We start from the raw sequence: 23,215 nt of genomic DNA on the forward strand, positions 1-23,215 counted from the left end.
CTAAAAATTTGTAAAAAACGAAAGGACCCAAAATTCTGAAAAATTTGTCTTCATTTATAATTTTATTTAGAAGTAAGTAATACAAATTTTCACATTATTTGAGGTTCAATGGTTGTTAATAGTTTTTATCCAGGTGTCTACTAAATTTCGTTGAATTATCTTGAATAGTTCTTCAGAAAAAGGACTTCCCTAGTGAAAAATGTTATATCTGGGAAATCACTTTTAAAGAAAATCAGCTGAGTTTGAACATTTAGACATGATTCAAAATTGCATGAAACATATGTTTTGTCTTCTTCTGCGTTTGGCTTGTCCTCCAGCTTTGTTTTGCAACATCTAGCTAACTGTCTCACATTTTGTCCGTTACTGTCACCGATCTTTCAGTATCTTGAACTCAGAATTTGTCATTATGGCGAAGACCTGAGACCATGTTCTTCCCAGGAACAGTCCTCAATTTTTGTAATACCCAACATTTGGCGGTATTCCCACAGTTTTACCTGCACTTGACAGCACCATGGACTCTTATTTTTAATGTTTGCATATATAAAAACACAGTTTTTGGTGGATATTCCAAATCAAACTGTTGAAACATGCACCCGTGCATGCTTTGCTTCAGTAGCTGAGCCCTGACCTCGTGTCTAAATATGGGCTCTATAGGAACTACAAATGTGGGAAAAATATGAATCGCTCAATAAGATTCTCCTGTCACTTTTGCCCTGTTAAACTTGCGCCATTATGTTTTACCTTTCGGGTAGCGGCCATGGAATGGTCTTCCATATCCTAACTATGTTTCAAAAGGACCTGCTGTACTTTCAACAGTTCTCACACATGGGACTAATGTTTGGTGAAAAATTAACATGGTCAAGTGCTGGACCACTGAAGAGGTTTCATAGTCGTCCGCGCTTAGTAGGTGGCAAAGTGGCATCTTGGGGATGCGAACAGCTTCATCATCACTTACGAACACTGAACATCAAATGAGTCTCGCACGTTACAGTGTGGTGCTACTCCAGCTCGGACTGGAGGCACGCGAGCCTTCAGCGGCTGGCACCTGCACGCGTGCGCGCTCGGCCGCTTTCTCCGGCCGGTGGGCAGCGCTCCACTTTTCCCCGGACACGCAATTAATTGGCCGGCGCTGCGGACCAGCTGGCTAATCGCCGGCCAGATCCTCTCCTCCGGCCACTCAGCGCCGCCGGCTACGCGATGACCTTGCGGCCAACGGGCGGCGCGTCACCCACTGGTCAAGCTGCGCCGTCGCCTGCCCGGCATCACTCGCTTACACTCCAGGGAGTGAGCTAGGGCGCAGCGTTTACGTCATTCTTCTCGAATCCACACACAAAGCTTACTCACCTCAGACATGGCGAACAACAATAGTTTTGATGACAGAAGAAATACAGTACGGGAAAAAATTAATAAACCTGGAAACACGACGTCGATTTTGATCCGATGACGGCATATGCTCCCTGGGAGGTGATAGATGTACTGATAATGATTTCAACGTCGTCCGCCGACAGATAGTGTCCTCACATAGCGACCAGAGCACCATCTGTGTCTACCATTTAATACAGAATGCTCAAAGCCAGAAGGCTCGGTGTGGTGCAAACGTGTGAAGTAAGCTGGCAACCAAGCCACAGAAACGCTTTGCAGCCAAATGAGCGGGTGTGAAAGCGGTCAAATCGAGGCCTACCGAGTGGCAGGATCGCATTTTCGGAGAATTGTCTTGAACGAACTGTGACAGAAGCACGAACAACAGGGGGCTGACGTACTAGAATACGCATTGATACCATGAAATGATGCATTGGTAATGACTTGGCACTAGCCGAAATCTAGATTTGCCGAATAAAACCTGTAAGAAAAAAAAAGTTCAAATGTGTGTAAATTCCTAAAGGACCAAACTGCTGAGGTCACCGTTCCCTAGACTTACACCATACTTAAACCAACTTATGCTAAGAACAACACGCACACCCATGCCCGAGAGAGCACTCGAACCTTCGGCGGAAGTGGTCTCACAGTCCGTGACATGACGCCTCAAACAGAGCGGCCACTCCGCGCGACGTGCAAGAAAAGGACAATTGGTTGCTGTGTTATATCACTTTGAAAGTCATATCACAGTCGTTGAGTGCACCCACGTTGCTAATGGAAGGTAGTTTCAATTGTCACCAAAGCTGGACTTGCTACGTCAGCTGTTCAAGGAGGCTGGTATCAGTGATCATGTGAACATTCTCACAAAATGGTTCAAATGGCTCTAAGCTCTTTGGGACCTAACATCTGAGTCATCAGTGCCCTAGAATGAGAACTACCTGAACCTAACTAACCTAAGGACGTCACACACATCCATGCCCGAGGCAGGATTCGAACCGGCGACCGTAGCAGCCACGTGCTTCCGGACTGAAGCGCCTAGAACCGCTCGCCCACACCGGCCGGCTGAGCTCATGATCAGCAGCAACATTCTGAATTTGCTCTGCTGTTTCTGGCACGGATCGATATTGATGACACGCAGCTGGCCATTACTCTGTGGAGTGTCGAGGTATGTTTTACACTACAAATTGCAGTGAATACCCAGAACTGCCGATTTTGGGGTACTGTTAGATCGCGTGTTGTTCACGAAGAGTCACTGCACTCGCCATACGTCACTGTGTTGTGTGGATTCACAAGCAGCTTTGTTCTCAGTCCACTCTACTGTGAAGAGAATACACCCTGCGGGCTCGCCAAGTGTACCGTGACGTCTGCTCGTTGTCGAGACCTCCTTGTACAGCGTGTCAGATCTGCGTTAGAAGAGCGCAACTGTGTATAAACCATTGTTTACAGGCAAGGTGGGACAACACCTCGCCCGTGTAAGATTCGTTTAATGCAACCTTCCACGAACGTGTTGTCTCCAGGGGTTCTCCCAGCCCACGCTCGATATTTCCGAGTAGGTGCAATTTAATTCTAAGCACCCCGTAGTTTTGATCCTACTCTTACAGCAGAACCTCATTTCACGATCGTAGGAATGCCTGGAGACGGCTCATTTGCATAACGTCTCCAGACAGATAAGTCCTTCATGTTCCTCGCAACTTCTCCACTGTTGTAATAGTCTACCTCACACATGATATCTCCCATTAGCGCAGAATGCTGTATGTAGGTTTCTGTTTAAAATCACGCGAAAGACTTTAGTTTTATGTGTGCGGGAGCAGTTAATAAGCTATCAATCACTCCTAGGGAAAAACTTTTTAAACGATATCTCTCATTTAGGTTGGCTGGTTGGTTGATTTGGGGGAGGGGACCGAACAGAGGGCATCGGTTCCATCGAATTAAGCAGAGATGAGGAAGGAAGTCGGCCGTGCCCTTTCAAAGGAACCATCCTGGCATTTGCCTGAAGCGATTTAGGGAAATCACGGAAAACCTAAATCACGATGGACGGACGCCAGTTTCAACCGTCGTCCTCCCGAATGCGAATCCAGTGTGCTAGCCACTGCGCCTCCCCGCTCGGTCCCATTTAGGGAAATAAGTAACTTATCTGCAAACTCTCTTCTTTTATTTCTTTCTTCTCCGCTTCACCCTTCCAGTTATAAATGCATTAAAAAATGTGGTTCTAAAAGAAATTATACTACTATCAGTTTCTGGGATTAGCGAGGAGACATTTACATGCTCTTCATTTGTTTACGATTTCTATAACTTTTCAAGAAGAAATAAGGTATTGGTAAAAGGAAAATATATTAAACATGAGAAGAAAAATTTGGAAATCCAGTTCGCGGACTTAATGAAACTTTGGCTTGATATAACGTGCTCCAACACAGACATTGCTAAATAAATCCGATAATACAGATTCAGCTGTGGTAATTAACCAATCTGGTTATTTTCTCTGTTAGCTGATGTACTGGAGGTACGAAAATTGTGAGTGACGAGATTCGTAAGATGCCGGTTCACAGATATCTGTATCAGGTGGACATTTCGAAAAGGAGCACGCCCAAACTGTGGAAGGCGATGTGTCACTGCATACCAGTTTAGTTAAGAACATAATTCAGTCTACCATTTAGAGCCTCCAACAGGCTTATTTCTCGTGACGGTGACGTGATTCGTGTTCCAGTATCGCGTGGTATGACATTTTGTGACTGCCCTCTTTGAGGGTTTCTGATACAGAATGTTTACGTTACCAAACCTTTACCAGTTTACGAGCTATAGCTCGATATTCGAACCGAGCGAGTTGACACAGAAGATTACTAGAATGGACTCGCATTCGAAAGGACGACGGTTAAGATCCTCAGCCAGTCACTCAGATTTAGGTTTCAAGCAAATGCCGGGATGGTTCCTCTCAAAAGGGCACGACCGATTTCGTTTCCCATCCGACTTTTCCTCCGTCTATAATTAATAACCTCGCCATGGATGGGTCGTTAAGCTCTCCCTTCCTTTTTTGCGTGATTCGACAGATCATGTCCGAAAATTCGCAGATGAAAAATTTACCAAAAGTCAAAGAGTGTACCAACAAAGTCACTGAGGACATATCATCAACATTTATAATATTTCACAGCAGTAATAAAGACGGCGGTTTACAGTTAGGTCTAGAGTATTTCGTTAAATTCTTAGATTATTACGAAATTGGAAAGACTAGGGGAGGGGGTAGGTTCGAAGTCATTCCATGTAACCCAAGCAAGCGTGTGGTCAGACAGGAAAAGGAGCAATGGAGGGAGTAAACGCCGGCCCCTGTGACCGAGCGGTTCTAGGCGCTTCAGTCCGGAACCGCGCTGCTGCTGAGGTCGCAGGTTCGATTCCTGCCTCGGGCATGTATGTGTGTGATGTCCTTAGGTTAGTTAGGTTTAAGTAGTTCTAAATCTAGGGGACTGATGAACTTAGATATGTCCCATAGTGCTTAGAGCCGTTTGAACCATTTGAGGGAGTAAACACTGCATGAAGTAGCGCGAAAGATGTGTTGCGCGGAGAAATGTCATCTATACCGTACGATTGACAGACAGTGGCTATCAAAGTGGAAAGCAAAAAAGTAAACGGACAGCAGGACTGGTTGTGTGACGTAATTGTAAACTATGGCCTCAAAGCCGTCGCATGCCGATGCTGTGTCTACTCAGACTAGTTTTTACTGCAGTCTCATGGTTACTTGGCCAAATGTTTCTCCAATCTCTCTCTCTCAGAAGTAAATCTTTTTAAGACGCTGTGAAATTATAAATTTCCTTCCGTGTTGTTGTAGTAAGTGCTATGGTAATACTTATCGACCTTTAGCACAGATCTCTGGTGCAGTACGACGGTAATTATTATGAGACAACAGGCGTTCATTAGCTATTAGGATCTCTTAAGTCTGCTGCTGGTTCATCTACATTGTAATTTAACAATCGAGATCACAATTTCTAAACATACTACAAAGGTTCTTTTTTTCTAGTGTGAAATGAAGGAAAAGTTTTTTTGTAGTTAACATCAATAAGCAAATAAAAAAATAAATATACTAGGTTAAAAAATCAAGTATCGGTACTCATCTGGAAAGCTGAAAGTGAATTAGCTACTTGTTGACAGTATACTACAAAGTTTCACCAAAATGCGACTCTCAGTGGTCATTAAACTATTTTGTTGTACTGTGGGTTAAAAAGAGATGTGAATCTTTCGCTTCCCATGAGACTAAGTACATTTTGTTGCATTTTCTTAACATATACAGAATGGAGAATTTCTCAGTTTTCAGATTAGTAATATGCGCGTACAAAATCGAGAACAGAAAGAAGTTTTATAACAAATTAAATGCTGCAAGAGAACTGTAAAAAACAATTTTTGTAATAGATGTTTATGGATCGCCCATGTAGTTTCGTTTGTACATCGGCTTGTCATTACTGAAAAATGTTCCTTTTATCATTTCCACATCTACATCTACATCTACATGGTTACTCTGCAATTCACACGTATGTGCATAGCAGAGGGTTCATCGAACCATTTTCATACTACTTCTCTACCATTCCACTCTCTAATGGCGCGTAGGAATAAGGAACACCTAAATCATTCCGTTCGAGCTCTGATTTCTCTTATTTTATTATGATGATCATTTCTCCCTACGTAGATGGGTGTCAACAAAATATTTCCGCATTCGGAACAGAAAGCTGGCGATTGAAATATCGTAAATAGATCTCGCCGCAAAGAAAACCGCCTTTGTTTCATTGACTGACACCCCAACTCGCGTATCATATCAGTACCACTCTCACTCCTATTGCGCGATAACACGAAACGGACTGGCCTTCATTGCACTTTTTCGATGTCATTTACGTGAGTTGATATTTGATTGCCAACAGTATTCATTTACAAATATAACTAAAAAGATGATGGTATTGAACGAGGTAGCGCAATGATAAGAGGTTGATTTCGATGCTGTGGGAGCAAAACTTAAAAGGAAGAGGGAAGGTTGAAGTTTAACTTCCTGTCATCGAGGTCACTATCGATGTGATTCGGGTCAAACAATGGGTTGTATTTCTAAAATGTCCTCCTCGATTCCCAGAGATTTCATCAAACAGTCTCAACGAAAGTCAGTAGGATTTCTAAAACAAAGACCCTCTCTTTTCTTTTTCAGTTTTGTCTCACAGACAAATTGAACTAGCATCACCAGTGAAGTCCTCATCCATTAACCTATTCCTCTCCCTCTATTGTTATAAGACTGTTTTTTTCTCAAATTGTCCGTAACCCATGTAAAACGCAAAAGAATGAGTCAGACTGAATCAGAATAATTTAATCCCCACCAGAAAATGAAATATGAATCACTACCTGTGACTGCCAGTATTTAACTGTTTAGTTTACGATTTCCTATGTTGAATTACATATCCGTCTAAATTAGAAGCCACTATGAAAGCAGGTTGCACTTGTGTGTGGACGAGGAGATGCGCTGTAGGGTAATAAACTAAGCAGAGAACCAGCCCTCAGTGACATTCACAGAACTGCCACAGAAGGACCACGCCAGACAGTCGGGCTGACAATGTTTTGAAAGAAAGCGACTTCGGCACCAGACGCCGAAAGTCACACAATACAGGTCTCCAGGTTGAGTACGGGCAACAGAGCCCGTTTTCAGTGGTCTGTTCGGGGGATGTGAGCCATTTTGGCAAAACCCCTAAGAACTGCTATTGTGGTGAGAATTCGTCGAAAACCACGGACTTTTAAGATACCATCTTGGAAAATGGAATGGAAACAGTAAATTTAGCGCTCCTTTGAAGATAGTGAAACATCTATTCCACGGTCGGATCCCACAAAGGTAGAGCCGGCCGATGTGGCCGAGCGGCTCTAGGCGCTTCAGTCTGGAACCGCCCGACCGCTACGGTCGCAGGTTCGAATCCTTCCTCGGGCATGTATGTGTGTGCTGTCCTTAGGTTAGTTAGGTTCAACTGGTTCAACTGGCTCTGAGCACTATGGGACTTAACATCTGTGGTCATCAGTCCCCTACAACTTAGAACCACTTAAACCTAACTAACCTAAGGACATCACACACATCAATGCCCGAGGCAGGATGCGAAACTGCGACCGTAGCGGTCACGCGGTTCCAGACTGAAGAGCCTAGAACCGCACGGCCACACTGGCCGGTGTTAGTTAGGTTTAAGTAGTTCTAAGTTCTAGGGGACTGATGACCTCAGATGTTAAGTCCCATAGTGCTCTGAACCATTTAAACCACCAAGGTAGAATGTTTAAGGAAATGTAAAAAGGCTGCTATTTATTAACGTCAGAGGTTTAGAAGTGATAGTAACGAATATGGCTGTGCTTACAGAGTTCCACCTTTATTGGGCAGCACACGAACGTAGCCAGAAAGAGGGAGAGAGTGGGACACATTTTTGGAATGTGGAGTATAACGAATTTCGTAGCTGGTTAAACTTCTGATCAGCGAGTGAGGAAGGGAGACCAGCATCTTCTAAGACAACTTCGTACTGTTACGCATTCACAATACTTATCATTCAGCCAATCAAAATTGAACGACACCAGAAAAACACAGAGCGGAGTCTCCCTTGTCAGAAGTAGACTGCAGAAAGGTACTTTTTAGCCCAGCGTCTTCTCTGGCAGGGTTTTCCATGGGCGGACTTCACTTCTGGCCATTTCACCAGAATCGTCTGCGACGAGAGGCTCTCAACCTTCTGAGCTGAGACAGGACGCAAGTTGTTGGTACAGAGCCAATGACTGGCTTTGCAGCCACTTCAGTCGCCATCTGCAGATTAGGGAAAGTCGAATCATTTTTGATGATGTTCATTGATTAAAATCTTCACTCTAAAGACTTGTTTTAAGTTAGAGATCAACATGTTTTCCACTCCGGCAGTAAATGCACACCCATATTCTTCTGTAACATTTTTTAGCTCTATGCACAAATATTTGGCAATCACGGGACGACTTCCAACAATATAAATGTTTTATCCAGATATGTGTTCATTTGAATCACATTCCAGATACCTTGTACAGATATGCCTAGGTATTAGTTTATTATTTACGGTGAGTATTAAACTATTTTACGTGAATTAAACTGAGTTAATTGAGATCCTTTTCCAATTTCGTAGTCAGATGAATTCTTTTATCATTGTTTTGGCAATTAATTATTTGTTTGTGTCAGGTATGCAGGGCCACAGTAATATATCAGTTAAAGCTGAAATTAAAGCACCCCGTCGCTTCTCTTTGAACTACCATCAACTTAAATCACAATAGCGACGTCGTTGGTTTTCTAACCGCTACTCAACGAAACCAGACGGGAGGGATGGGAGAAAGTATATCAAAACCATTACTATAGTGGCAGACTACTTCTCAAGGGAATCATCCTGTTTTTTCCAGATATTATTTAATTTTCGTATATCGTCGCCTGACAAACCGCTTTATAACGAAATGTCTTCGTTTACGTTACTTTGTTATACCTTCATTTTCAGGACAAGAAACGAATATACTCTAGTGTTCAAGAATAGTATACTCTCTGTATTTCAATATTTTATTGTATGTGCAGTGTATGTATGAATCAGAATTGTTCCATAACCGACTGCGCTTATTTCGTAAAAAGTGCCAAGAGACAGATCGAGATGTCAGACCAATGATAGTTAATATGGCTTACGAGTTAAATCCGTCAGTTTACGCCCTGAAATGAAAGTTTGCAAAACATTACGGAAAGATTACTGTGGATGTTATCTTTCTATATGACTTCTTGTAAGGATATACCAGCAGACAACCTACGTAATAATATCCAGAATTTATTGTCATTACCATTACATGCGTCAATGAATTTGATTTCATGTTGAGAAAACTTTGCATAATACAGGTTGCTTGTTTTGTTCCATAAGCACGAGGTAAGACAGAAATTCAGATTAAGCCTGTGCCAGCACTGACTTTCATCTTCCACGCTCTTGAAAAGGGTCTGAACTGCGTGTGGTATGGGAACGCTAGACGTACCAGAAAGACGCAGCTGCAGCGCCCACCACGACAGGCTGCGAACTGCGGCCTTGACCATCTGCAGCGCAGTGCAATAACTCACACTCCGCAATCAAATATCTCCAGTCCGCCAACTTTTTATATTTCCTGTGTAATACCTGACATTTTCTACCGTGATTCATGGCTTCGATGCGCATTGCGAAATTGCTGTTCGGTTAAAGAACCGCATCAGACGTGACTGGAAGGGAAGCGCGGATCTCGCCATAAGAAAGAAGTCAAGGCTCGCGAGGTGCGAATTTATTGTGGAGCTACGTACGCTGTAAATGAGCTGCGATAGAGTTTTTAACGCTGGTTTACTGGTTACCACACGTTTTTATTGCCATTTTATTCCAAAGTGATTTTATATCACGCATAAAAGTAAGGTAAAGTTGTTCTCAATCCGAAGATTTGTGAGGACTCCGCAGCCCTTTACTAGGAATGGCTGAGGCTTGCCTTTCCCCAACCGTTAATCTAGCTAACCGAGACGTTTATGGTGGAGGACATACCGTTTAATGTGGGCTCCTAAATACGGTGGAACATTCGATTTTCACATATACAAATGAGAAACTGAGAACCGTAAGGGCTCAAAGCACCGAAACAAAGTTTTAAGAAAAATAGATGTTTGTGGAAATAATAAAACCAAAACCACCGGTTACGTAGATCTGGGCTGTTTTTTAACCAACTCTCAACACACTGTACTTACTATGAAAAAATAATGTACCAACTCTATGAAATATTAACTAATATTTAAGATTTTATTTATTGTTAATATTAATTTACAAAATTTTCGTGTATAGGCTATTGACAGTAGTGTCTTTTGTCTGTTTATTTTTATGTGAAATTAGAGAATTCTCGATGAGAAATGTTTTCAAAAATTACTAACCAAGAACAGATACTAAATGCATATTTATGACCTATTTTAACACTTCAAGGTTCTCGTATCATCATTTTCATTAAGCGCATTCTGTGGCTTGAGGTTGAGATAAAACTACCGATACGCCTCCGAATATGAAGCATACTATTACGTACATGATGTAGACACGAAAAACTAAATTACGTTGTCAAACCTAGACAGCAACTGAGCAGTTCGAAGCAACAAAGCTATGCTTTGTGCTTTGAGCCTTTATGGAAATGTATAATCGAGAAATCGGGGAGCCAGCTTTTCGTGAATGTTCATTTATACGGTGTGGGGTTACAGATACAGGTCTCAAAATCTATGACTGTGTGCTTCAGGTCCTTACGGTTCTCTGTGCCTCAAATCATTTCCAGACGTGAAACAAACGGATGATGTTCGCCTGAAAATTGTACAGCTCAAATAAATTTTGGACTACTTACACGTCTATGAACGAGGGTGTGATCAGATTCAAAACTCACAAGCAATGGAAGAATAAGTCTTACGAAACTGAAAGGAAAAAATAGCTTTTCTGTGAAGTAACTCCAAACCAATTACAACTATATCAATTGTTGATTGTGTGCAGCAGGTAGCCACAAACTGGTTTCAGGTTATTTTATTCAAGAGGTACCGCCATCGGTTTCGACTTTATGCGGCTCTTCATCAGACAGCTTTCATGCTTCGTCAAAACACCATCAACAATTTATTTCATATAATAAGAACGGTATCCAGCCTTGTCCTTATTTGACAACATTCCAATAAGCAGTATATCCGTAAGTGCATTTCACTGAAATGAAAATATGTTGTTGGGAAACATTCAGTACCGTCATGCTCTACTCCGTGCATTGTAACGCGCTTGAATCTTACTTGATAAGCTCGCCACAACATCAACGACACGTTTTTGCTCAAGGCTTTCCATTTTTAGAGAGCAGCCATCCAGGGGTCGTCCAGTGTTTAAGTAGAGTTCCCGCAACGATCCTGATCCCAAGAATGCGCAACCATTTTCAAGCAATCACATATCGCAGAGTAGTCCATCCAGATGATTGTTGCCTCCTGGAGGAAGGTGTCCACGAGGTGGCACTTCTAATTTATCGTACTGAAAGACGAGTCGTCTGATCAGGACTACCCGGATACTCATATGGAATACGGAGTTGACCGCTAGATGTCACGAGAGACGGTCCCAACAGTAGAAAAGGAGGCGGGGAGATGCACTGACAGCAGAATCGGCCAATCAGTTCAGTGTCTTCGAACGTGAACTACCCATTGGATATCACCCGAGTAACGCTTATAAAGCAACTCAGAGCGATTGCCGGTGATGTGACTGAAGTGGAAACATGAAGGAAGAACCAGGGCTGAACCACGACCAGGCAGACATCAAGTACTGACGGACAGGAACCGTCGGAAATTGCTGAGGGTGGTTTTAAAAAATCGCTTAAAATCAGCAAAAGGAGTCACTTGTGAATTACAGACTGCTACGAGCAGTCCAGTTAGAACAATTACTGAGCGTGGAAATTAAAAGAATTGGATACAACGGTCGAGCAGTTCCTCATAGCTACACATTTCTGTAATCAGAGACGCTTAGGGTGGCATAAGAGCGACGCTACTGGATAGTGGATGAACAGAATCGAGTGATTTCGAATGGTGAATCGCGCTATACTCTGTGGCAGTCCAATGGAAGAATTTGGGTTTGGCAAACGTTACCTTCCATCACGTGTAGTGTTAACAGCGATGTACGGAGGAAGTGCTGTTTGGGTATTTTTCATGGTTAGGATGTTGTGCCCTTATTATGTTTAAGAAAAAGCTAAATTCAAGAGGATATGGATCCATTTTACGACATTGTGCACTCTGGATAATAGAGTAACAAAAAAATGGTTCAAGTGGCTATGAGCACTATGGGACTTAACATCTCTGGTCGTCAGTCCCCTAGAACTTAGAACTACTTATACCTAACTAACCTAAGGACATCACATACATCCATGACCGAGGCAGGATTCGAACCTGCGACCGTAGGAGTCGCGCGGTTCCGGACTGAGCGCCTAGAACCGCGAGACCACCGCAGCCGGCAATAGAGTAACAATTCGAAGACAATGGTTGATCGTATCAGCATGACAATGCACCCAGTCACAAGTCAGAATCTGAGGCAACGGATAGTGGAGAGTAGCCTTTTCAAATGGGCTGGCCTGCGCAGAGTCCCGACCTGAACCCATTGGAACAACTTTGAGATGAATTAGGACTTCACTCCAGATCCCACCGTCAAACCTCACTATCTATCTTGAGGAAGAATGAGTTGCTATTCCTTCACAGATACTCAGACTCCTCAAGGGATGTGCCACGAACAGAGCTGTAGCTGACATAAGGGCGAAAGATTTACGCATCCAATATCGATATCTAGCAACAGGTTTCCGGATGCTTTTGATCATGTAATTTAGGCTGTAGAGTTGACAACTGGTTGGAGGGTCCTCTCCCGGAACTGTACAGTCTTCTAAGGATCGTCAACAGTGATGACAGGCGTCTAGCATTTATATCTATAGTCGGCGCGAAACACGATCTGCCACTTACCTGCTGAAATCGTGGGACTTTATGGCTGAGACGTGCGTTAGTAACTGATGATCTCCACACTCTTCTTCAACGATCATCAGGAGTCGGACAAATCCTGCGTTCGTCAGAGAAGTAAATCGACGCCACTGATCCAGATTCAGTTCTCTAACTTCCTTGCCCATCTATACTGAAGAGCCAAGGAAACTGGTACACCTGCCTAATATCGTGTAGGCCCTTCGCGAGCACGCAGGAATGCCTTTAAACTTCGTAGCATGGACTCGACTAATGTCTGAAGTACTGCTCAAGGAAACTGACGCCATGAATCCTGCAAGGCTGTCCATAAATCCGCAAGAGTACGAGGAATCGGAGATCTCTTCTGAACAGCTTGTTGCAAGGCATCCCGGATATGCTCAATAATATTCACGTCTAGGGAGTTTGGTGGCCAGCGGAAGTGTTTAAACTCAGAAGAGTGTTCCTGGAGCCACTCTGCAGCAATTCAACGTGTGGGGTATCGCATTGTCATGTTAGAATTGACAAAGTCCGTCGGAATGCACAATGGATACGAATGGATGCAGATGATCTGACAGGATGTTTACATGCGTGTCACCTATCAGAGTCGTATGTAGACGTTTCACGGGTCCCTCTACACCATTACAGAGCCTCCACCATCTGAAACAGTCCTCTGCTTACATACAGGATCCATGGATTCATGAGGTTGATTCCATACCAGTACATATCCATTTGCTCTATACAATCGGAAACGAGACTCGTCCTAACAGGCAACGTGTTTCCGGTCATCAACAGTGCAATGTCGGTGTTGACAGTCCCAGCCAAGGTATAAAGCTTTGTGTCATGCTGTCATCAAGGGCACACGTGGGGGTCTTGGGCTCCGACAGCCCATATCTATTATGTTTCGTTGAATGGTTCGCACGCTGACTCTTGTTGATGGCCCAGCATTGAAATCTGCAGCATTTTGCGGAAGGGTTGCACTTCAGTCACACTGAATGATTCCCTTCACTAGTCGTTGGTCCCGTTCTTGCAGGATCTTTTACTGGCCGCAGCGCGGTCGGAGATGACCGGATTCCTGATATTCATAGTACACTCGTGAAATGGTCGTACGGGCAAATCCGCACTTCATCGCTACCTCGGAGATGCTGTGTCCCATCGCTCGTGCCCCGACTATAGCACTACGTTCAAACTCACTTAAATCTTCATAACCTGCCATTGTAGCAGCAGCAACCGATCTAACAACGGCTCTAGACACTTTTTGTCTTATATAGGAATTGCCGACAGCAGTGATGTGTTTACATATCTCTGTATTTGGATACGCATTCCTATACCACTACACCAGTTTCTTTGGCACTTCAGTGTACTTCGCACAGCACGGTGCTGGAATGGGAGTGGGGGGGGGGGGGGGGGTTGTACAGTTGCTCTTGACGGACACTAGACACCAAATTGATTTGAAGAGACCGTTGCTTGTCATCTATATCCAAACAGCTCTCCCAGGTACCCACAAAAAATCAGCACGCAATCGTATCACATTCTCCTGGGGGTTACAAAGTGCTACAGTTTGTGGACAACATCATCAGCTGCTGTTATTGACCGCGGGCGCCTCCAGAAAGATAAATCTATTTTGTGTGTCTCACGAGAGTGGCTGAATGTTTTGATGACTTTGCTGTGATGTACGCCATCTTGGGGGGAGCTTCCATTGCTGACAAACTTTCTCGCTATAAAGAGACAATATGCCCACGGTCGAAGCATCGAACGATCCTTGGAGGGTTGCTGGAAGACTGAAGCGTGTACATAAGCCTCATTGTCCTGTTCACGATGAGAGACACGACGCTCTCTGGTGAACTGCAGAGAGAATGAAGGTCCACTGTTATCTCTAATACACAGAGGACTGTATACTGGGATTTATTGCAGTTAAACGTTTTAAGGGAGAAGTTCCGATCAAAAACACTCAAACTGTGCAAGTGATAATGATGGTGTGTAACTATTTTTGTAGTTCGGGTATAACATGAAACACGTACTTAGATGATACGCAGGAAGTTATGTTTATCTCCCTACAATCGTGAATGAATAAAGTAAGTATTACGATACAGCATATTCCTCCGCGTAGCTTGCGTAGTGTACAGGCAGATAAAAATCTGTTATTGCTTAATGCAAGCTCCCTCCATGTATTTGTTCAATGCGATTTTGGATGAACCAGGTAAAACAAAAAACAAAATGACTGGCCCAGAAAGTTTCTCAATGTTTACTATTCAGATATCTGTAGAGTCGTTGCATTCTCTAGCTACATCAATTTCACTCTTACGTATTACGTTGCCATGACTGATTTAACATTGAGACTCGTCATTCATCGTCAGAAAGTTTTTTCAGCAATATTCCTATACGAACTGCATAATTCTGACGCGTTTTGGTGATAAAATTTTGTTATAAACCAGTCTGTAATGTAAAAGAAGTCTGATTTTGTAGTTCGTTATTTGCTTCGCCATTATTGAAGTATAATAGTTCTATAATAGTAACCTATAGCTCGACCTGTGATATCATTATATGTTTTCCTTTTCTTTTTAATACCACTTGACACTTTCCATATTTTTCCATTCAACAAAGATGTTTACATGTATCATAAAACATTTTTCCATATTGGGGCATTACTTTCTGTTAATACTTGTAAAACTGTATCCGAATCCCTGCATGACGTCTTTCAGTACCGTAAAACTGCCAGAGGATTTCTCCTGAGCGCCCTCCACAGAAGGACAAATCTTCAAATGTGTGTGAATTCCTAAGGGACCAAACTGCTCTCATCGGTCCCTAGACTTACACACTACTTAAACTGACCTAAACTAACTTATGCTAAGAACAACACACACACCCATGACGGATGGAGGACTCGAACCTCCGACGGGAGGGGGCGCCGCACTCCCAGACATGGCGCCTGTAACCACGCGGCCACTCCGCGCTGCAAATGTTAATCGTGTGTGAATTTCTAAGGGACCAAACTGCTGAGGTCATCGGCCCATAGACTTACATACTACTTAAATTAACATATTCTAAGAACAACACACACACACCCATGCTCGAGGGAGGATCCGAACCTCCGGCGGGAAGGGCCGTGCAATCCGTGGCATGGTGCCTCAAACCGCGCAGACACTCCGCGCGGCGCATAAAAGGATAGAAAGTGCCTACGATGACAAAGAAAACTATCTATTTAATGTTAATTTTCACCCTCCAACAATCGTCTTGAGGGTTTAAAAAATAAAAGGCAGTTCAAATTTGGATTAACACCAGATCGTAATTAAGAATACCTCTTGTCACGGAACAAAACTATGAAATCTTGCTAAAAAAAAAAGTTAGGTACAGTTTCAACAACGTCTCTTCGACATCGAGATCCTTAAAACTGGAGTGCAAGCTGAGTTGGACAAAGATGAAAAGGGAAACAGAATACGACACTAACCTCATGCGACGCAGGGAAAGCCTAAATAAAGACTACTAGCTGAGGGTTTACATCTTAATCCCCCAGAATGCGAGTCTAATGTTTTAACGACATCGCCTCTTTGCCCGTCATTTTATGAATTCACGGGTCGCGCGATTGGATCTCCAGCGGGAAACAACAGGGAGACAAACGTGCTTCCCTCGTAGTAATCCGTACTTCTCGAGAAAACGTCGGTGGTCGTCCCTTCACTAGAAGACACATCGCTCCTTCAGTCACGTCGTGGGAACGCGAGACCCTCTTCTGGGGAAGAAGAGTCGGAGCCACTCGGCGCAACGGTGGGCGTTTTCCAGCACAGCGACGTCTGGGAGTCGCGTGAAAGATTAATTGCTGGCGTGGAGCGTTGAACCCCAGCCGGGGGCCGAATGGTGGGATTAGCAATTGAAATGTAATAAAGCGACGCGGCAGCCACGTAATGAATCTTGGGCTTCATTACGGATTCGACTCGCCGGCTAAATGAGTTAGCGGGCGGGCGCGTGTCGCCGCACGGCAGCTCGGCCTTTATTACGCAGTCGCTGGGATTACCTCTGCTCACGCGAATCCTGCGCAGTCACCGGGATAGCCTTTCGAAGGGCAGCGTGGGAGCCAGGCTGAATACATCGTGGCAGAACCTGTAGTCAAAGAGGCGTTTACAAGAGCAGTTATCACGTTGCGGAATGGATAGTTGAGTGCGACTCCAGGCATGCAAAAGCACTAGATTTTCTCAGCATAATGTTTTAGTTTGGTGCTTTATTCCGGCCCACGTATCACATTTGCCTATGGGGTGTTCGTGCGGCAACGTGCCAGCCTTTTAAAATGGCTCTGAGCACTATGGGACTTAACATCTGTGGTCATTAGTCCCATAGAACTTAGAACTACTTAAACCTAACTAACCTAAGGACATCACACACATACATGCCCGAGGCAGGATTCGAACATGCGACCGTAGCGGTCACGTGGTTCCAGACTGAAGCGCCTAGAACCGCACGGCCACAGTGGCCGGCTGCCAGCCTTTTACATAGTTCTTTATCAGCCTGTTTATCCTGTGATTACGATAGGCTAACATTATCCAAGATTGACATAGGTAAAATAAAACACACGCACACAAGCATGCAGTTTTATGTGCACGGTGGACAGAACAAGAGGCCCAGAAAATATTTCGTGCACGTTAAGATAAGTAACTCAACTGGCATGATCAACACCCCAACACCCAGGATGAATGCTGTTAAGTTGGACTGCCTCACGTAAGGTACGTGAAATATTTCCCGGTCCAGGATTATTTTGACCACCGTGTAGTACCATGTATTAAATTGCGCTGCGGAGTAGAATGAGTTGTGGAGCCGACTAACGTTCCATAATGACAAGTTCAGCACGTTATTGCTCCACACAAATAAAATCTCAGCACTGACTAACCTTGTCGGGTTGGAGAGAGACTCATAGTATTTAGAACAAATAAAACATTTATGAATACTTATGGCGGACTTAACTTCAATGACAACTATGAAGGTAAACAGAACTAAAATCAGTACATCTCAAATAGAAAATTTCATAATTTGAACCAAAGAAGGAGGTAAAATTAAATAATGAAGAAAATCTCCGTCCACCTTGAAAGCCACAACGGTACCGACCGACCGCCGTTTCACCCAGTAGCCGCTAGGCGCCAATGGATGCGGATATTGAGGGGCGTGTAGTCGGCACACAGCTCTCTCGGACGTTGTAAGGTTTCTGCATCTAAGTCTACATCTACGTGATTACTCTGCAATTCAGAATAAAGTGCCTGGCAGATGGTTCAATGTACCGCCTACAAGGTGTCTCTCTACCGTTCCACTCTCGAACGGCGCGCGGGAAAAACGAGCATTGAAATTTTTCTGGGCGAACCCTGATTTCTCTTATTTTATCGCGATGATCTTTTTTCCCTATGTAGGTGGGTGCCAACAGAATATTTTCGTAAAAGGAGGAGAAAATTGGTGATTGAAATTTCATGAGAAGATCCCGTTGCAACGAAAAAACCCTTTGTTTTAATGATTGCTACTCCAATTCACGTATCATGTCTGTGGCACTATCTCCCTTACTTCGCGACAGTACAAAACGAGCTACCCTTCTTTGAACTTTTTTCGTGGACGGAGCCGCAACTTCTCAAGTACCTCCTCAATTGGACTCACAGGGGCTGAGGGGATCCCGCTTGCCAGCATTGCTCGGCAGAGCCCGACAGTATCCCTTCGAGTTCTAGCCAAAACCGACAGCGCTTAGTTTCGGTAATCTGACGGGAAACGATGTTAACAATGAGGCAAGGCCCCTTGCTAATAACGAAAAAAATGCAGCTCCAAAATCTACAAAACTTTTTTCACATAAGAATTCATTTCGACCCCAATTATTTGCTTTCTTTATCATCATCCCTATTTACGAATAAAGTACACATTGTAGGTTGCGTTCCGTCGACGCCATGGTCATCAGGGAAGAAACAAAACATCGAATGTGACGATGATAGAGAAGGCAATGGATGCCGCATTGTCGTCTCGGCTCTAAATTATAGCATTACAGAATTTTGTATCGATCGTAAATATCTCGTAACACTGCAACATTGCTGAACTTAAAGTTGCTTGTATTTGCGTACATCAGAAAATATCTAGTTCACGGTAGTATCAGATGCAATGAAATACTTATGCTGCAGCCATCGATAATCGAAGGAGGAAAGCCGGCCGAAGTGGCCGAGCGGTTAAAGGCGCTGCAGTCTGGAACCGCAAGACCGCTACGGTCGCAGGTTCGAATCCTGCCTCTGGCATGGATGTTTGTGATGTCCTTAGGTTAGTTGGGTTTAACTAGTTCTAGGTCCTAGGGGACTAATGACCTCAGCAGTTGAGTCCCATAGTGCTCAGAGCCATTTGAACCATTTTTTTGAAGGAGGAAATCCTGGTAAACAAAAGCAGCCGGAATGCTAAACCTCTTTTGTGTTACTTAGTGTAAACACAGTATCATTCCTGTTGGTCATTTCTAAGTAACTTCGTTAAAATGTGCAAGAAAAATATGAATCATATTTAGTGGTATCAACGTGTCAGGGACCACAGTATGGCACCGCACCATCTGGAAGCAATATATTTGACTGGGTTACTTTCGCTACTCTTAGCAGCCGAAGTGGTTCCCTTTAGCAGAATTTGCTGCATAAATCAAACTAGAGTTCCTCGGAGATCATTCTGTACCGTTTCAAAAATGACATGTGAGATTCGTAAGTGAAATGAAACTTAGCCAGTTCTGATGTGTGACCACACATAACAATTAATACAATTTAAACCTTTACTGATGCTATGATCTGATCGATTATTTTGTTCATTCACTCCCTTTAACTATTAGTGTTTTTAAAGATTTAGTTTTATACCCTTGTGTTGATTTGTTTGCGTGTACTGACAGTGCAATGGGTCGTCAGTACTGCATGTAAGAGAGTATGTAATACTTCGGATGCCAAGGAAATGGGATAGTACTGGTATTTGTTCAAGTTACTTAAGAAGGATATATGTAGCTGCCCTTCGACTTTTGCCATGACTACAGTTGTACTGAGCGATTTACGAGAATGATATGTCACGACTTGTTTCTCTGGTTGTTACTTTTACTTCATTTCTTAAGAATACGATTTTTGGAGAGAAATTGGAGAACAGCGTTTTGGTCGCTTGCAGATCCCACGCTTGTACGCAACAGGTTTGGTAGGTGAAATTGTTTTCATTTTTAGTGCTTAGGGCTAACGCTGTTGATACCGGGTGGTTATAATTAAAATGCACCTACTCAAGGAGGTCCAGTGTGGGCTGTAATTTTCGTATGACAGTTAAACTTGGTAGATATTGTAATGCGTTAATGCGGAACCGATTTAGGCCGGAAAATTACTTCCAGTTTTAGCCACCATGTGTAAATCTGGCGCTGTGAATGCAAGACAGATGTACAGAAATGTTTTAATATGTAATAGCTCAGAGACGGGACGTGGTCGGAAAAGGCCAAACAAATGAAAGGCATAACGTTGATTTTATTATTAACCACGGCTTACGCAATTTGTTGAATATGAGCACCGGAGACGTATACAAGATGGTGTACAGCGCCAGATTTGCACATGGTGGCCAAACTTGGGTTCGCTGCCATACGATAATTACATCTGTATGTATTGTAGTGTATGTTAACCGGGGACCTAGAAACGACGGAGAGGCTCCGTCCCCGCCGCAGCCTCAGTGGTCCACAAACCCACCACGACTACCGCAGTCCACTTCAACCCTCCGCCGCCCCACACCGAACCCAGTGTTATTGTGCGGTTCGACCCCCGGTGGACCCCCAGGGAACGTCTCACACCATACGAGTGTAGCCCCTATGTTTGCGTGGTGGAGTAAAGTTGGTGTACGCGTTCGTGGAGAGCTTGTTTGTGCAGCAATCGCCGACATAGTGTAGCTGAGGCGGAATAAGGGGAACCAGCCCGCATTCCCCGAGGAAGATGGAAAACAGCCTAAAAACCATCCACAGACTGTCCGGTTCACCGGACTTCGACATAAATCCCCCGACATAAATCCCGCCCGATTACAGCTGTACTGGACCTCAGTGAGTAGCTACAATTTTTTGTAACCACAGATGTGTTCCAATCACTTCTCTTTTATATAACAGCAGTTGTGTACTGCTCATGTAGGATGGTGGCACCGCATGCTGTAGCTTGTACGCTTGAGCGCCTCCACTGTATGTAAATGTCCTCAGAATGAGGAAACATCCCCCAGGCTGTGGCTAAGCCATGTCTCCGCAGTATCCTTTCTTTCAGGAGTGCTAGTTCTGCAAGTTTCGCAGGAGAGCTTCTGTAAAGTTTGGCAGGTAGGAGACGAGATACTGGCAGAAGTAAAGCTGTGAGGACCGGGCGCGAGCCGTGCTTCGGTAGCTCAGATGGTAGAGCACTTGCCCGCGAAAGGCAAAGGTCCCGAGTTCGAGTCTCGGTCGGGCACACAGTTTTAATCTGCCAGGAAGTTTCATGTAAATGTCCTGTTTGACATTCATTTTCATGTTACTTGTGTCCTTATGTGTGAAGTATTTTGCTCCATAAATGTTATGACTACTAATTGAGCAACGGCGAGTCTCGCAGGGAAAGCTGCAAAACTGCAAAACAGAACCCCGCGTTAAACGGACGGTCGAACTAATGGCGACTGAGTTTCAGCAAACCGTCGCTAGTGGATTCCTGAGGAATATAAAAGTAGGTGACATCTGACACACCTCGCGTACAGTATTGTTTAGCGTTCATCTGGAGTTAACGTCTTCCTATTTATATAGAGCACTAGAGATGCAAGTGGAGCGAAGGCAGAAATATGTTGTATTTTCAGGAAATCGTCACAAACATAAACTCCGTCTTTTCTGGAGCGATTATGTGAGAGCAGATTGTGACATGATAAACTTAATCCAGATTTCGTTACAGTGGCCACCACGTACTACTGTATTCTCAAGGAAAATGACAAATCACATTAATGGTACTGCCATGGATTTAGATTTCCATTAGCTGCATTCTGTATGCTGTTGCTGAAATAAGCAGCGAGAGTGTCGCCTCGTAGGTGGAGAGAAATCCTAAGTTATGGAGGTATAGTCAAAGCGGAATTATAAACGGCTGCAGCTCATTAGCAGCGTATTTCTGCAGCCAGAGCTGAATGCGGATGGACGCAGTGCTGAACTCGCCGGCCAGCCACCGCCGCGGTAGCGCCTGGACCGGACGCGTCCCGGTTTGGCAGCGGACGCGGCCATCCTTCTGTCGCCGCAACCTGTTCTCGCCTCTCGTTCTTGGATGCTGTTCGGCGTCATTAGCCAAGCAAAAGGCTCGCCGTCGCACATGCGAGGCAGCGCCCGTTAATGAAGCAGCTCCCTCGTATCCAGCGGAAGAGCCTGACAGGTCCCGCTTCGAAAGCGCAAGGCATCCTGAAGGGGCGAACACTACCTCGCACGCAAGATATTTATTTTTCATTTCTCACAACGAGGGAATTACTAATCAGTAGTAATTTATGTCGCTTTATTTCTATCGGTAGTTCACAGAACTGTTGCAAAATCCGAGCTGAAGGCTGTATTTCTGAAGAAAATGAGATACTCATACAAGTGAACTCCAAACAGATCAAGTCGACTGACATGTCAAGAGATCGATACTTTATACAATGTCGGGAAAAAATGCACAACCTGAAGGACAAGGTCATTCCGTTGTCTAGTGAGACACTACTTTGACAAATAAATACCACCAGATCAAGATGGTTTTTATTAAAAATGAAATTCCTCTAGCAATACTTAAGATTTTATATTTACTTCACTACTAGTTTCTACATTGTATCAACGCCATCTTCAGGCCCTTATACTTTGATGAAATCAGTTGTGTGTGGTTCAGTCTAGAAGTCCGAGGTGAGACCAGCACGTGCTCCACATGGATGGCGGGCAGTCGAGTTACTCACAGAAAGTCAACGGAGACCTAGCAGTGAGCAAAAACATGGTAATTCACTGAGCGAGACGTCTGTCATTATCGCAACAAGGTCGCACAAACCTGTCCGGCCGCCTGCACACAGCTGTTACTTATATAATTTTGGAATATGCGAACACATTCATTCGAGGTGATCCAAGGATCACAATCAAACACCTCGCTGCTCAGTTGGACATCTCTGTTGGTAGTGCTGACACGCTCGTCCACCTGTTGGGGTACTCAAAGATTTGTGCCTGCTGGGTTCCTCGCCACCTAATAGAAGACCATAGAGAGCAACGAAGGACCACCCATGAGGAATTTGACCCAGTGAACGATGGATTTCATGGGAAGGAGGCCGTCACATTGAAAGGAGATTATGTTGGAAACTAGGGCTTTGTACCCAAAACAATGGGGAATAGTACGATTTAAAAGTGTTAAATTACTTACTGAACTCTCCTCGTTTGTTAAACGTGATGTTTGATATAACAAAACAGAAAAAATT

Source organism: Schistocerca americana, chromosome 5, assembly GCF_021461395.2.
Source record: "Schistocerca americana isolate TAMUIC-IGC-003095 chromosome 5, iqSchAmer2.1, whole genome shotgun sequence".
Lineage (NCBI taxonomy): Eukaryota > Metazoa > Arthropoda > Insecta > Orthoptera > Acrididae > Schistocerca > Schistocerca americana.